This window comes from Schistocerca americana, chromosome 11 (assembly GCF_021461395.2).
Source record: "Schistocerca americana isolate TAMUIC-IGC-003095 chromosome 11, iqSchAmer2.1, whole genome shotgun sequence".
Taxonomy (NCBI): Eukaryota; Metazoa; Arthropoda; class Insecta; order Orthoptera; family Acrididae; genus Schistocerca; species Schistocerca americana.
In genome coordinates, this window is record NC_060129.1 from 83,570,571 (window position 1) to 83,587,627 (window position 17,057).

The 17,057-nt window shown below is 40.2% G+C and overlaps 1 protein-coding gene across 1 annotated transcript in view; it reads right to left on the reverse strand.

The window, feature by feature from the left end:
* LOC124553766 (ankyrin-3-like) overlaps nucleotides 1-16,345 on the reverse strand; it is a 117,571-nt gene extending 101,226 nt beyond the window's left edge. The window contains exon 1 of the mRNA XM_047127702.1: nucleotides 16,275-16,345. The gene's annotated coding sequence lies outside the window, so the exon portion shown is untranslated. The remainder of the gene's footprint in view (nucleotides 1-16,274) is intronic.
* Nucleotides 16,346-17,057: the final 712 nt, after the last annotated feature.

A 17,057-nucleotide genomic window follows, 5' to 3' on the forward strand; every position in this document is an offset into this window, starting at 1 on the left:
ATTGATTGTCACGAAGTCAATGAAGTTAAGGAATTCTGCTACCTAGGCAGTAAAATAACCAATGACGGACGGAGCAAGGAGGACATCCAAAGCAGACTTGCTATGGCAAAAAAGTCATTTCTGGCCAAGAGAAGTCTACTAATATCAAATACCGGCCTTCATTTGAGGAAGAACTTTCTGAGAATGTACGTTTGGAGTACACCATTGTATGGTAGTGAAACATGGACTGTGGGAAAACCGGAACAGAAGAGAATCGAAGCATTTGAGATGTGGTGCTATAGACAAATGTTGAAAATTAGGTGGACTGATAATGTAAGGAATGAGGAGGTTCTACACAGAATCGGAGAGGAAAGGAATATGTGGAAAACACTGATAAGAAGAAGGGACAGGATGATAGGACACCTGCTAAGACATGAGGGAATGAGTTCCATGGTACTAGAGGGAGCTGTAGAGGGCAAAAACTGTAGAGGAAGACAGAGATTGGAATACGTCAAGCAAATAATTGAGGACATAGGTTGCAAGTGCTACTCTGAGGTGAAGAGGTTAGCACAGGAAAGGAATTCGTGGTGGGCCGCATCAAACTAGTCAGTAGACTGATGACCAAAAAAGAACTTGACACTTATGAAATTGGATTTTGCCTACATTTTTGTGAACTGTTCGTATTTGCTTTAGAAAACACTGTGATACTATGACAGCATGTTTTTAGAGATTTCGAAATTATTGAAGAAAGTTACGACGTTTTTAGATTTGACTGAGGTGTTATGATATTATTATTGTGACGACAATATGTAATGTGATGTCGAGGTGTGGTTGTGGTCATTATGAAGGGTGCATGACTGTGACTACCACTATGCTAACTGAAATTTTTGGACACTGTTATATTTATGAGATTTTGTTTCTACACATTACTAAAATAAATTTTCAACCTGTGAAATTTTTTATATGAGATTTCCACTGTAGAGGAAACCACTATTGTATGTGTTTCAGATGAAAGTAAGTGACCTTGACGTAATGCGCTGTGGGAGCCCAACTGTGCGACAGTCGCCTGAAAAGAACCATTAGTGTGTGCCTTTCAGAGGCACAGGTGTAGGAAAAAGAGGCCACTAACCTCGCTATTGACATTTCTTTGTAGAAAGCATTGCAAGTATGACTCTCTCATACTTGACAACATATGATTACAGTTTGGAGCTCATACTTTCTGGTATTTACTAAAATGCCTAATGAAATGATGAGAAATATTTTATATCTATATGCCTGATCGCTAGTGAATGAAACCAGTAATCTTTGCCTTATATATATTTGCTCATTTTGTTTAGTAACTGGTTTCTAGCTGTGCTACAGCATTCGTTAAAATAGAATTTAATAGCTGTACTACTGTAAATATTTTCTGTCTACAGATGTATTAAATAATAATTTTATGATCTACATTCTTAAAAAAAGGAGCACTTATAAACAAAAGAAGCATAAGGAGAAGTGATTGACAAAAAGAACCGTATACATAACTTCCTTTTCAAGGACTTGGTAATTTATTTGTAGAATAGGTTGTTGAGGTGCATCACTTTAGTGTTAAGATGTGACACAGGCATTAATATGTATAGAGACATTTCCATACCTGCATTGCTATCTTTATGTAATATTTTTTCTGCTTTAGCTTTGTCAAGTTTAGGTATAGTTTACTGCTTTTGCTGCTGCTGTTTGTCAGGCAATGACCTACTGAATTTTACTTTGTACTGCTCTTATAAGCCAGTTTTACCATTGATTTATTTTTCTTGTTTGCTGCATATTGCCTTCTATTGTTTGTAATGTTGCATTTGCTTTGGTAATTTCGATATATTACTGCTTGCTTTGCAAATGCATTTTCTTTGTCATTTCTGTTTGTGTTAAAGCTTGTGCTGCTGCATTGGCTCGTCCCTTAGTTAATGTATCTGAGCTCAGTAGGCTTAAGTTAGCTATATAAGAAACTAAGTCTGAAGAATAGGGAAAGAATTCATTGAGAAGCTATAAGAAAAAGGTTTGGCCAAAAAAGTAGTGCACAATGAAGAACAATTATTTTGAAAGAGGATATAAACAAGAATGTAGGGTTTCAGGACAACTGGTTTAGGTAGGATTTTCCTGGAAACAAATGATGTGGTAAGACAACGAAAAATAAACGATGAGCTAAGGTAATGGAAAATACAGAAAGCATGCTTAGATAAGACCTTTTTGCGAAAAAAATGTTGAAATAAGAGGAAAGATCTACCGAATGAAGCTTTGGGTTGAACTGCAGTACTAAATGTTATACTGAAAACAAACCCTGTTATTTCCTTTTGTGTTATTCTGCTATGTACCCTTGTGTGTCTATGTTCTTCCTGTCTTTATGTGTCTATCTGATAAGAGATTTGTTGTAGAATTTTCTGATACTAAACTGCATTTACTATGATGAGGAGTACTGTTATCCTCAAATACTCTGGAAAAAGGTTTAGATATTATTTATTCTGTTATGTTTTCCTTTAATGATCATATGTCAAATTAATGTTAGAATATTCTCTTTTCTCATTTATTTACTTATGTCACAATTCCTATAATACTCATGTATGTGCTTATTTCTATTTTCTGTTAAGCTTGTATTACTACAAATGTTGTCTGTATTATTATGTTCTTTAATGATGTTTTCTGTACCGTTATAATTGTATTCTTATGTCATAAATTTGTAATTTCTTCAAATTAAGTGGATAGTAGAGATTCATTTAAATGCACGCATTTCTGTTAGTCATACTGTGTGTGTCAAATCTCAGATGGTAGATGACTGTCTTAGTGTTTGGACATGTGTTGATAATTCACCAAGAGACTGGTTAACTACATTGCTAGTTCTAAGGACATTCCAAAAAGTTTGTGACTGCACAAGCAGTGGTTCATGGATTTGCTACATTATCTGTAAGACTCTTTGATGGTGTTTGTGCACCCGCACTGTCGCAACAGATGGTTGCTGGCCATCTCTACAAGGTCTACACTGGGTCTGCAACTTAATGGCCCACCAATACCAAATTCTCCACCAGGACTGAAGTGGGTCTGCATCGGCGGTGGCCCTCTATTGCCATCATCTCTACAGGAAATACTATGGGTCTGCTCTGATCACCTACCTACCAAAATTCTGCAAAACTTCGACTGTGGGTTTGATATGTTGTGGCCCATTACCTGTCTGCATGTCAAGAGTTAGCACTGTCTTTCTGTTGGAAGGACAACACAACTTCTTCAAGACTGCATGGAAAGCCACTACTTCCATGTGCACCTTCTTTCACTGCTCAGGCTTGGGCATAAAACTATAATTTTAGCTTTTCACCAACATTGTATGAATAAATGCGTGCATTTTATATTTTTGTTATTGTAATTACGAAAAAAAATTTCAAATCATTATTTTCCACTGCCCAAAACAATTTGTAATTTTTTTTGTGGGGCGCATGGGGGCTATGTAAGTAGGCTGTTTAGGTTTTTGTGTTGGTAACGCCACGCAGCGCTCTGTATGAATATCGCTGACTGCGTTGTGTGCAGTCTGTGACTGGTTAGACTCATGGTTGGAATATTCGCTTGTGTAGCGCTGGGGAGTTAGATGAGAACAGCCTGTAGCGTTGGGTTGTTGGAGGTGAGCCGCCAGCAGTGTTGGATGTGGGAGAGAGATGGCGGAGGTTTAAGAGGTTACTATGAACGGACGATCTGGACGTGTGACCGTCAGAAAAAGGAAATTTGTAATACTGGATGTCTATTATGACTTTTGAATACTATTAAGGTAAATACATTGTCTGTTCTCTATAAAAATCTTTCATTTGTTAACCATCCCTGTCAGTAGTTACTGCCTTCAGTAGTCAGAATCTGTTATTTAGCTGGCAGTGCTGGCGCTCGCTGTATTGCAGTAGTTCTTCTGTAGGATTAGTGAAAGTCACATTGCGTTGCGCTAAAATATTATCTGTCAGTTCAGTGATGATCAGAATAAGTAATGAGAAAACTGTCTGACTACGTTGAATTTTACTTAGCTGTTTGAAAATCAAATAACATAAGATTTTTTCCAGCGCAGTCATTCTTTACATACAACGGGGAAATATCAGTAGTATTCTAATTACAAACAAGAGTGATTAGAATTGCTAACTTAAACTCAAGGTCAATATTCTGAGCGAGCTATGTGAGATACAAAATCATACTGCAGGTATTTCACCATACTGTTGAATACTGAAGATACTGAATGCATTAATTACAGTCAGTCGTCTGGTAATCTCTCAGCTCCTTCTTTATCTGTAAGCGAGAAACACATTTCAGATTTGAAACTATGATCTGCTACATTGATAACGAGGCGATCAACAATAGAATCCACGAAGCCACCCAGGCGCCGTATTATCTCGTCTTATTTTATGAGGCGCCGTTCTATATCCTGCCGGTGTTCGGAAGTGGCATGTGAAAAAGAAAGAGACAGGGTTGTAGCCTATGTCCGTTGCTATTCAATCTGTATATTGAGCAAGCAGTAAAGGAAACAAAAGAAAAGTTCGGAGTGGGTATTAAAATCCATGGAGAAGAAATAAAACTTTGAGGTTCGCCGATGAAATTGTAATTCTGTCAGAGACAGCAAAGGACTTGGAAGAGCAGTTGAACGGAATGGGAAGTGTCTTGAAAGCAGGGTATAAGATGAACGTCAACAAAAGCAAATCGAGCATAATGGAATGTAGTCGAATTGAGTTGGGTGATGCTGACGGAATTAGATTAGGAAATGAGACACTTAAAGTAGTAAAGGAGTTTTGCTATTTGGGGAGCAAAATATCTGATGATGGTCGAAGTAGAGAGGACATAAAATGTATACTGGCAATGGCAACGAAAGCGTTTCTGAGGAAGAGAAATTTGTTAACATCGAGTATTGATTTAGGTGTCAGGAAGACGTTTCTGAAAGAATTTGTATGGAGTGTAGCAATGTATGGAAGTGAAACGTGGGCGATAAATAGTTTATACAAGAAGAGAATAGAAGCTTTCGAAATGTGGTGCTACATAAGAATGCTGAACGTTAGACAGGTAGATCACATAAGTAATGAGGAGGTATTGAATAGAATTGGGGAGAAGATGAGTTTGTGGCACAACTTGACTAGAAGAAGGGATCGGTTGGTAGGGCACATTCTAAGGCATCAAGGGATCGCCAATTTAGTTCAAATGGTTCTAAAGTGGTTCAATTGGCGCCGAGCACTATGGGACTTAACTTCCTAGGTCATCAGTCCCCCAGAGCTACTTAAACCTAACTAACCTATGGACATCACACACATCCATGCCCAAGGCAGGATTCGAACCTGCGACCGTAGCAGTCACGTGGGTCCTGACACCATTTTAGTATTGGAGGGCAGCGTGGAGGGTAAAATTCTTAGAGGGAGACCAAGAGATGAATACAGTAAGCAAATTCAGAAGGATGTAGGCTGCAGTAGGTGCTGGGAGATGAAGAAGCTTGCACAGGACAGAGTAGCATGGAGAGCTGCATCAGACCAGTCTTTGTACTGAAGACCACAAAAACAACATGTTTCAGTTACGACGAAGTTATTTTAAACGAACCAAGGTAGACCATTGCTTTGGGGCGGATGTCTGGTTACCTAAGTTGCTGAATGCGAGAGAGCTTAAAAATTAGTTCCACAGCGTGCAGTTTTTCCCAGTGCGACAGATGAGGTCATATACCGAACTTGGAAAAATAACACAAGTGCACCCTTAAATATTTGGCCTTTAAAGTGTTGCTAAATGGAGTGAATATACCCACAACAACTTTCGGATGGTGGGCTGAGCTATCCTGTGGCTAAAAGCCGGACTTGCAAGATTCGACAGTCGCCAGGTAACGTAATGTTACAAACAGCCTGCCACATAAGAGGGCATGAGCCGTTATTTTATTAGTGATCTAGGCTGGTATGATCACAAGATCTGCAAACATATGATTTAATTCTCTCTTTCGAGATTGTGAGATAGGATAGCCACCCCCATGACTGTGTCTCACTTGCTAATTCTCTCTTCTATTTCAGAGAACAGTTTCTGGAATCAAGCCATGTCCATCCCCTCGAAGTTCCGAAATTTTTGTGGATCTCCAGGCCTCACTTCTTTCATTAGCAATGAATATATTCGAATGCCTTCGTTACTCCCTTTCAGCCACTGGCTTTTAAGCACTCTTAAGGAACGCATAAACCCTGTCCCAGAGTCAAATCCAACAAAATCTGGCTTTTCGTTCACACCGTCGTTCTGCACTAATCCGAAGATTGACAGTCACTATCAGAGCAACAACTCCTAAGACAAGTGCGTCCTCCGTGTGTAGAATGCGGTATAAATGTATATTTAGATATACATATACCTTTGTAACCAAGCGTCGTAATATAAAACTAACTGTTGAGTAACCTACGTTAGAGACTAACAATTACTTAATAAATAATAATAAGAAAACAACTTCTTATTAAACAGGAACCCTGATCGAATCGCGTTACAATATATCACACTGTTCCACTTGTGTTTCTCGCGGTAGAACGGACGACTTTACAGGAGATCAGACAGTTCTATTTGCGTTTCGCGCGTTACTACCATCTATTGCGCATATGCGACAGGTACATTACCTCGTGGCTGGTGTAATAGGTCGACGTGAACCAGTCTGTAGTTACAGATATGCACACTTGGAGCGCTGGTGCATAGGCATACGGTTTATGCGCATCGTGTAAGTGGGACTTTACAATCCGGTCCTTACGGTGAGCATCCCAGAGTCTGTTCAGTAAGCGGGTTTTGATGTTTGTGTCGCCGAGGCACTTGTGCTGAGTTGTGATCGTTTGGCTGTGAGCTGGGCTGACAGCATTAAAGCCGTTTGCCGTGCCAGTTAAATTACCACAGGCCCACTGAACTTTCATAAAGTGCGATCCGAATTAAAGTGTCAGTCGGTCGTGCGTCTCGTAATCCTATCCCATGACAGTTCTGATTTTTATTTTGTAAATTCCTGTCAAGTGGACAGAGAATTTGACGCTTCAAATTGTCATTAGCGTGTGGGCTGTCAGCTGGGGTTCACTCAGAAGTCTTCTCACCGTGTGTATTCGAATTTGTGTATCTTTCTTCTGAAGTTTAATGTTTTGTCTATTTCTGTTGTAAGCAGACTGTGTGCTGTTTATGGTTTCTCTATTATACTGTGTAATGGCATGTGGGATATGACACTGAATCTGAATACCTTACTATGTCTGTTAGTTAAAGGTTGTGATATGTATCATGATCAAACAAGGTAACATGTTAAGGACTTGTCAAATTCCTGCGCTCAAGAAAAAGAATTTGGTGTTACACATTTGGGTAGTAAATTGTTCCTTTACTGTTTACAAATGTCTACCTTTGTATTTTGGATTGCTTGGTTATTACTGTGTTGTATGTTCCAGGGCAGGGACTACTCAGGAGGACATCGTTATCAAGCGAAACAAAACTGGTGCTTTACAGACCAGAGTGTGGAATGTCAGATCCCTTAATCAGGCATTTGGTTAGAAAATTTAAAAAGGAAAATGGATAGATTAAAGTTAGATGTAGTGGGAATTAGTGAAGTTCGGTGGCGGGAGGAACAAGACTTCTGGTAGTGTGAATACAGGGTCATAAATACAAAATCAAATAGGGGTAATGCAGGAGTAAGTTTAGTAATGAATAAAAAAATAGGAAGGCGGATAGGCTCCTACAAACAGCGTAGTGAACGCATTATTGTGGCCAAGATAGATACGAAGCCTACAGTAATACAAGTTTATATGCCAACTAGCTCCCCAGATGAAGAAGAGATTGAAGAAATATATGATGAAATAAAAGAATTTATTCAGAGAGTGAAGGGAGACGTAAATTCAATAGTCATGGGGAACTGGAATTCAACAGTAGAAAAAGGAAGACAAGGAAAAGTAGTAGGTGAACATGGAATGAGGGTAAGGAAAAAAGGAGGAAACCACCTCGTAGAATTTTTCTCAGAGCATAACTTAATTATAGCTAACACTTGGTTTATGAATCATGAAAGAATATTATGTATGTGGAAGAGGCCTGGAGACACTGAAAGGTTTCAGATATATTATGTAATGGTAAGACAGAGATTTAGGAACCAGGTTTTCAATAGTAAGGCATTTCCAGGGGCTGATGTGGACTCTGACCACAATCTATTGAACTGTAGATTAAACCTGAAAAAACGGCAAAAAGGTGGGAATTTAAGGTGATGGGACCTGGTTAAATTGAAAGAACCAGAGGTTGTAGAGAGTTTCAGAGTATTAGGAAACAATTTATTAGAATGAGGGAGAGAACTATAGTAGAAGAAGAATGGGTACCTTTCAGAGACGAAACAGTGAAGGTAGCAGAGAATGAAGGAAGTAAAAACACTAGGGCTAGTAGAAATCCTTGGGTAACGGAAGAGATATTGAATTTAGCTGATGAAAGGAGAAAATATAAAATGCAGTAAATAAAGCAGGCAAAAAGAAATACAAACGTCTCAAAAATGGGCGATATGACACTGTGTGAAGAATGTGACAGACCACTTAAAGACCTAAGTCGAAACAAGGACCCAGGAATAGACATACCACTAGAATTACTAATAGCCATGAGAGGGCCAGACCTGACAAAACTCTGCCATCAGGTGTGCAAGATGTATGAGACAGGTGAAATACCCTCAGACTTCAAGAAGAATGTAATAATTGCAATCCTATAAAAGCAGCTGTTGACAGGTGTGAAAATTACCGAACAATCAGTATAATAAGTCACAGCAGCAATATACTAACACGAATTCTTTACAAACGAATGGAAGTACTGGTAGAAGCCGGCCTCAGGGAAGATCAGTTTGGATTCTGTACAAATGTTGGAGCACAAGAGGCAATACTGACCCCACGACTTATCTTGCAAGATATCAGGACAGGCAAACTTACGTTTCTAGCATTTGTAGACTTAGAGATAGATTTTTACAATGTGGACTGGAATATTCTCCATTAAATTCTGAAGGGGGCAGGGGTATAATAGCGAAAAGCTATTTACAATTTGTATAGAAATCAGATGGAAGTTATAAGAGTGGAGGGGTATGTAAGGGAAGCAGTGGTTGGGAAGGGACAGGGTTGTAGGCTATCCGAAACGTAATTCGATTTGTACATTGGGCAAGCAGTAAGGGAAACAAAAGAAAAATTTGGAGTAGGAATTAAAATCCATGGCGAAGATATAAAAAAGTGGGTCTTGCGACTGCACTGTAATTCTGTCAGACACAGCAAAGGACCTGGAAGAGCAGTTGAGCTGAATGGGCATTGCCTTGAAAGGAGGATATAATATGAACATCAACAAAATCAAAACGAGGATAATGGAATGTAGTTGAATTAAATCAGGTGACGCTGAGGGAATTAGATTAGGAAACGAGAAACTTAATGAGTTCTGCTATTTGGAGAATAAAGTAACTGATGATGGTCGAAGTAGATAGGATATAAAAAGCAGACCGGCAATGGCAACTAAAGTCTTTCTGAAGAAGAGAGATTTGTTAGCATCGAGTATAGATTTAAGTGCCAGAAAGTCTTTTCTGTAGGTATTTGTATTGAGTGCAGCCATGCACGGATGAGAAATGACGTGATCCAGAGGGAATTAGATTAGGAAATGAGAAGCTTAAAGTCGTAGATGCGTTTTGCTATTTGGGGACCAAAGTAACTGATGATGCTCAAAGTAGATAGGATAGAAAATGCAGACTGGCAATGGCAAGGAAAGTGTTTCTGTAGAAATTTGTTAACATCGAGTATTTATTTACGTGTAAGGAAGACTTTTCTGAAAGTATTTGTATGGAGTGTACCCACGTATGGAAGCGAAACATGGACGATAAATAGTTTACACAAGAAGAGAAGCTTTCGGAATGTGGTGCTACAGAAGACTGCTGAACATTAGATGGATAGATCACGTAGTAATGAGGAGGTACTGAATAGAGTTGGAGAGAAGAGGAATTTTTGGTACAACTTGACTAGAAGATGGGGTCGGTTGGTAGAACATGATCTGAGGCATCAACGGATGTTGAATTTAGTACTGGAGGGCCGCGTGAAGGGTAAACATGTTAGAGGGAGACCAAGAGATGGATATACTAAGCAGATTCAGAGGGATGTAAGTTTCAGTAGGTACTTGGAGATGAAGAAGCTTGCACAGGATGGAGTAGCATGGAGAGGTGCATCAGACCAATCTTTGTACTGAAGACCACATAAACAACATGTTTCAGTTATGACGAAGTTGTTTTAAACGAACCAAGGTAGACCATTGCTTTGAGGCGTATGTCTGGTTACCTAAGTTGCTGAATCCGAAAGAGCTTAAAAATTTGTTCCACATCGCGCTAGCCTCTGTGACAACATGTATAATTGTTTGTCCAAATTTTAATCCCTACATCAGCAAACTATTTCGTTGTGTTCTGGGCCCTAAATTAATTACTGTTGAATCTTGGCAGCTTTTAGTATGCTCATTTTATGTGTTTTGGTGAGCCTTTCACCTTTTAAGCGCATGTTTGTGTTAAATAATAAACTGAGCCGTTAACTCGCCAGTTTTAACTGAGTGGCTTGTCATGATTTTGGGAATTGAATTGCAACTTGGAATTGTCTCACGGACCGACCATTATAAGGTGTAAGTGATGTCAGATTCCCTGAATAATTGTCTTGGGTAAGTTACCTGGAAAACTCATTCAGTATAAGCTCTTATTGCAGCTGTTGCTTGTATAGAGCGTCTCCATATTGTTCATTAAGACATTTTGATTTTGTTATTTATGTAACTAGTATATCCTTTGCTATTGGTTACTGTGCTATGAATTTCTTTGATTGCAAGCCTAATATGCATTTAATTTCACTTAATGATTCCTTCATTTTTTGACAAAATATTTCATTCAGTCTGAATTTAACTAAATGCTTGTATCGGTATAAAGTTCGAAGCAACCTCTGCTGTTGCTCTGTGAAGCATGTGTAATCTTACTATATGACCTCAGAGTAATAAGTACGTTTAAATTTTGTTATCATGTAACATGCTTAATTCCTTAATGATCGACTTCTCTAATTATTCAAGATATCGAATTTGTTTGATGAATTCGTATTACGTGCTAGATTGGTTCATTTGGCCACCAGCACCTTACCCATCCAACCTAGGTCCCTGCTAGCTGAGGTATTGTACGCAAGGGATAAACCGAATGAGGTAGCACCATCTTAAATCGACTAGCCTTGTATTCGGGAGGGTGGATCGTCCGCTCTTCATTCACCCACCCTAATTTAGATTATCGTGGTATCCGTAAATCATCTCAGGTAAATGCTAGGTTTATTCCTACTATAAGGCAACAGATAACTACTTATCGCAATCTTGCCATTCTACACTTATAAGCCTGCATAAGTCTGTATATGCGAATTACCTTAATTTACTTAAATTGTAATGTAAAGACGTGACCGATAACCTGTAAAAAGTTATCTACAAATAAACTACTGCTACTACTACTAATACCATTACTACAACAACAACACACAAATGATGAAGTACGCTTACATACCTGGTCAACACATGCATGGCAGTGTGATCACGCGTGTTCTGGACATAGTGTAAAATGCTCATATGGACTTGTTACCTCATTCCTTCCTCAGTTTGTCAACAATAAGAGGTACGGTTTTCAGTCCTTCCTTTCCTTCTTCAGATAATGGTCCACCTTTTGTAGTTGCTAAGTAGCATTCCGTACAGGTATGACTGCTGTTCCCAAGGGTGTACCCAGTATCTGTGCAAAGGGTCAGTTCCTACTAATTTTGTGGATGGGTAATGTGTGGAGAAAACGAAGCACAATTTATTACGACGAGAAACTAAAAAATTATGAAAAACAGATTATCAGGACCAAATTTTTTCCCTTGTAGTCTGATTACTATGTGGGTCCGACCCGCTACCGTGTCAATCTCTGCCATAGCGACTCTGGTTACTTCTTCAAAATGGCAACAAACTCAGTACACGCGCAATAGATTTATTTCTATTTTAATCTGGTTCTGATAGGAATATTATTAAGTCTGCATGTGATCATTTAATGATTGGGGCCGTACTTCCTGACAGACTTTAATGACGCGTGGAAACAGAGATCTGTAAAAACGCAGATAGGCGAAATTAGTTCCAGACCTACTAGAGTACTTCAATTCTTTTCAAAAATCTATGAGAGTGTGGCTCGGATAGAATACTGACTCATGTGACTGACCAGAACGTCTTAACAGCGCTCACTTTGCCTTTTGCTACGAGTTCTGTATAGAGAAAACACTACCGAACCTCAGAAAATGAATGACTGCAGAGGTAAGCAAAATCAAATACTCCGCTGTATATTTTGTGCCACGGTCTTTGACTGTGTAGGCCACAAAATTCTACAGGACAGCTGTGGCGTTAACGGAATCCTTTCTGCACTGGTGGAGACTGACCTTCATAACAGAAATCGAAGGGTGTCGCAGGAATGAAACTGACATCGGAATGGGGGGAAATGGCGTGCGAGGTCCCATAAAGACATCGGTAAGAGGCACACTCTTCTTGTTAATCCTCATAAAACTATATCGCCTTCCAGCGACTTAAAAGTGAGATTTCCGACAAACAATAATTACCTGTTGCCAACACAAGTAGGCATTACTGATCTTAAACTAAATTAATCGCAGTGTGTATAAAATTCCTATTGCTTTGTGAGTAAAAGAGAATAGTTTAGCCCTATATGAGAATTTTAATCTGTGCAAATTGATGATAATGATCCCCCATGGTGCACAAAACGGGTCAGATCGTTGTTGCAGAAGCAACGAAAAAAGCATGCCGGATTCAAAAGAACGCAAAATCCCGAAGACTGGCAAAGTTTTACAGAAGTTCGAAATATAGCGCGTACTTCAATGCGAGGTGCTTTTAATAATTTCCGCAACGAAATTCTATCTGGCAGAAAACCCAAAGAAATTCTGGTCATATATAAAGCACACCAGTGGGAAAACGCAATCAGTACCTTCTCTGCGCGATAACAACGGTGCAGTCACTGATGACAGTGCCACTAAAGCAGAGTTATTAAACTCGGTTTTCCGAAACTCCTTCACCAAAGAAGACGAAGTACATGTTCTTGAATTCCAATAAAGAACAACGGCCAAGATGAGAAACATAGAAATAGATATCCTCAGAGTAACGAAGCAGCTTAAATCACTTAATAAAGGCAACGCCTCCGGTCCAGATTGTATACCAGTCAGGTTCCTTTCAGAGTATGCTGATAAAATGGCTCCATATTTAGCAATTATAATCAACCACTGGCTCACAGAAAGATCCGTAACTAAAGACTGGAAGATTGCTCAAGTCACACCAATACCCAAAAAGGGAAGTAGGAGTAATCCTCTGAATTACAGGCCTATATCAATAACGTCGATTTGCAGTAGGGTTTTAGAACATATACTGTATTCGAAAATTATGAAGTACCTCGAAGAAAACGATTTATTGACATATAGTCATCACTAATTCAGAAAATATCGCTCCAGTGAAACACAACTAGCTCTTTATACTCATGAAATAATAAGTGCTATCGACAGGGGACGTCAAATTGATTCCATATTTTTAGATTTCCACAAAGCTTTCGACACCGTTCCTCACAAGCGTCTTCTAACCAAACTGCGTGCCTACGGAGTATCGCCTCAGTAGTGCGACTGGATTCGTGATTTCCTGTCAGAAAGTTCACAGTTTGTAGTAATAAACGCAATGTCATCGAGTCAAACAGAAGAAATATCCGGCGTTCCCCTAGGAAGTGTTATAGGCTCTCTGTTATTCCTGACCTATATTGACGACATACGAGACAACCTGAGTAGCCGTCTTAGATTGTTTGCAAATGATGCTGTCATTTATCGTCTTCTAACGTCATCAGATGATCAAAACGACTTGCAAAATGATTTATATATCTGTATGGTGCGAAAAGTGGCAATTGACCCTGAATAAAGAAAAGTGTGAAGTTATTCACATGAGTACTAAAGAAATCAGCTAAATTTCGGTTATGCGATACGTCACACAAATCTAAGGGCTGTAAATTCAACGAAAACCTTAGAGATTACAATTACAAATAACCTAAATTGGAACGATCACATAGATAATATTGTGGGTAGAGCAAACTAAAGACTGCGATTCATTGGCAGAACACTTAGGTGCAACTGGTCTACCAAAGAGACTGCTTACAATACGCTTGTCCGCCCTATTCTGGAGTATTGCTGTGCGGTGTGAGATCCGCATCAGGTGGGACTGATGGATGACATCGAAAAAGTACAAAGAAGGGCAGTTCGTTTTGTATTATCGCGAAATAGGGGAGATAGTGCCACAGACATGATACGTGAACTGGAGTAGCAATCAATAAAACAAAGGCGTTTTTCGTTGCGACGGGATCTTCTCAAGAAATTTCTATCACCAGTTTTCTCCCCTGATTGCGAAAACATTCTGTTGGCACTCGCCTATATGGGGAGAAATGATCATCACGATAAAATAAGAGAAACGAGGGCTCGCACAGAAAAATTTAAGTGCTCTTCTTTCGCGCGTACCGTTCGAGAATGGAACAGTAGAGAGACAGCTTGAAGGTGGTTCATTGAACCCTCTGCCAGGCACTTTATTGTGAATAGCAGAGGAATCACATAGATGTAGATGCAGATGTAGAAATTTTGTTAAGACGAAAGCGAGTTAGCTGAAGCAGGGATGTGGTTGTGTACAGGTGGGCCGAAGGGAAGTCTTGTTTTAATAGTAGAAAAAGTAATGATTTTACTGAAAAGAATATAGTAATAGTCGGACTGTGCATTACGTGGAAACGAATTATAGCACGTCCGTAGTGGAAGTAGTCTGAGCACGCAGAAACTAAGGAAAAGTTAAAGTAGCCAGCAAAGTAGCACAGCAGCACTGTCACATTAAAATACAATAATGTGTGGAGAGGTCTCTATTCGTTTCGAAATTATCGACACAGAAGTCAGAAGACAGAAGGAAAGAGAAAAGGTCCAAGAACTCAAATTTCAGCTGTGTATCGACGAAAACGACATAAGATTATCAAGAAGAAGTGTGGAGACAAGGGAAGTACGAGAAGGAACCAGTAGTTATTACAGAACAGGGGTATACGTTATACTAAGAGAGAATGTGTACGAAATGAAAGAGATATTACGTCTGAGAAATAGAGTGAGACTTTGAACTACAGCAATGGTGCAGACTTTCATATAAAACTTGACTGTGTACCGACTTGGTGCTTGAGCGAATGGGAAGTAATAAAGTGATTAAGTATTGCACAAATTATTTAATGTCAGGACCAAAACACACGTTCTCAAAAGTGTGACATCAAATAAAGTGACGCCATCCAACTTGAGTGACGGACTGTAAATTTTACGGCAACATGTGTTAACGAAACTGAACTTTTACAGACACCGTGTCATGTAGACGATGTTGTTGATATGAGAAGACATAAAAAACTTTAAGACGCGTTCGATGAGGGGAGCGCAGGAGACACGCAAATTGGTGTTCCCATTCCATCCAGTGACTGGGATATGTAGCATCGTGTATGTCACGTACTTCCACAGATAAGGCTGCAGGCGTTCCAATTAGTCGTCGTTTCGAACACCTACTGTTGTGCACAACGTTGCTGAGTAAACTTTTGGAATCAGCCTGCACATAAATTGAACATCCAACTTTCCTCCACGTTGGTACTTAGTTTAGTAAAAACATTTATTAACCCAGAGGATTTGAATTTCTTCCTGCTGGAAAACAGATGTTACGTACATTACCACTCTGTAGAAGTCTTCCAGCAACTGTCGCCTGAAACGTCCTGGCAGATCAGAACCGTGTGCCGGACCGAGACTCGAACTCGGGACATTTGCCTTTCTCTGGAAAGTGCTCTGCCAGGAAGTTTCATATTAGCACACTCTGGTCCGGAGTGAAAACTTTATTGCGGAAGCCTTTCCTGCTTCAGTTGTCATTTAGGTCCGACAAGTATACATCAAAAGCAACATTCGTTCTGGAACCTGTTTGAAAACTATGGAATTCGTGACAATAATAATTATGCAAGTAGTACAATTATTTACATTGTGCTGTAAGAAGCTGTATTTGCTATAGATCATAGCTGATGTGAGACAATACAGGAGCTCATCACAAAAGCTGTTGTGGTATAGGTAGAGAAAAATAGTTGGGAAAAGAGAAAAACATCTCGGTCTCCGTTTTCATGGCATCCGCTTTTAAGTGTGGAAAACACTGAGAACAGGAGACAGCCAAATTGAGGGAAGTTAGACGCACAGTATATACCTACCGTACGTTGATGGAAGGACTACGTGGAGACTCACCAGACACGTCGGGCGCCGCGGCAGCCAGTGCAGTGGTGGGTCGGCAGCGAGACTCGCCTCTTGTCATGGACTGGGCTGCCGCCTCCCACCCACTCTGTCTGCAGTTTTCCTCGAGACCCCCTCCCTCCCCCACTCCTTCCCCCTCCACCCTCCGCACCAACAACGATAACCCTTGCATAGGTCTGACGTTCGAAGTATTTCTGCCCCCTGATCTTAGCTGAAACAGTAAGAGTTCTTGCTCTTACGCAAACGCAGTAAATGAATTCAAGTCGCGTATTCTGTTGCCCAGTGGCCATTCTGGCACCGTAATGCAAAGTGATGCATTCGGTATTTCTAAACTGTTTCACCGCGAAATGCGGTCCCACCTTTCAACCATCCCACGAACACCGAAACTGCAGGGACTGAGATGAGCGGTCGCGGAACAGAGTGGCTGGAACCTCTCACTGGCAGAAAGCCACGTGGGCCACATCAGACGCTGTTTATTCCCAGCCTCAGCCCACTGCATTCCCCGGCAGCGACGTACTTGCCCACCACGAGGTGTTCATTTCAGTGGCCTTTCCCTTTCCTTCTCCGAGATACGCACGCCGGACAGGCCACTATTCGCCCTCAGGAGGCGCCTCCCACTTGCCGTCAGCACTACGTCCAGCCGTGGCAGTGGTCTCGTTCCAGCGATGCGCCCTACAATTGATGACCAGGTTTGTGGAGCTACAAAACTGAGAAGATGTTGACTGCTACATTTCACTCGTGGTTCTAAACGGTCCTTGGCCTTTTCTATATTCTTCC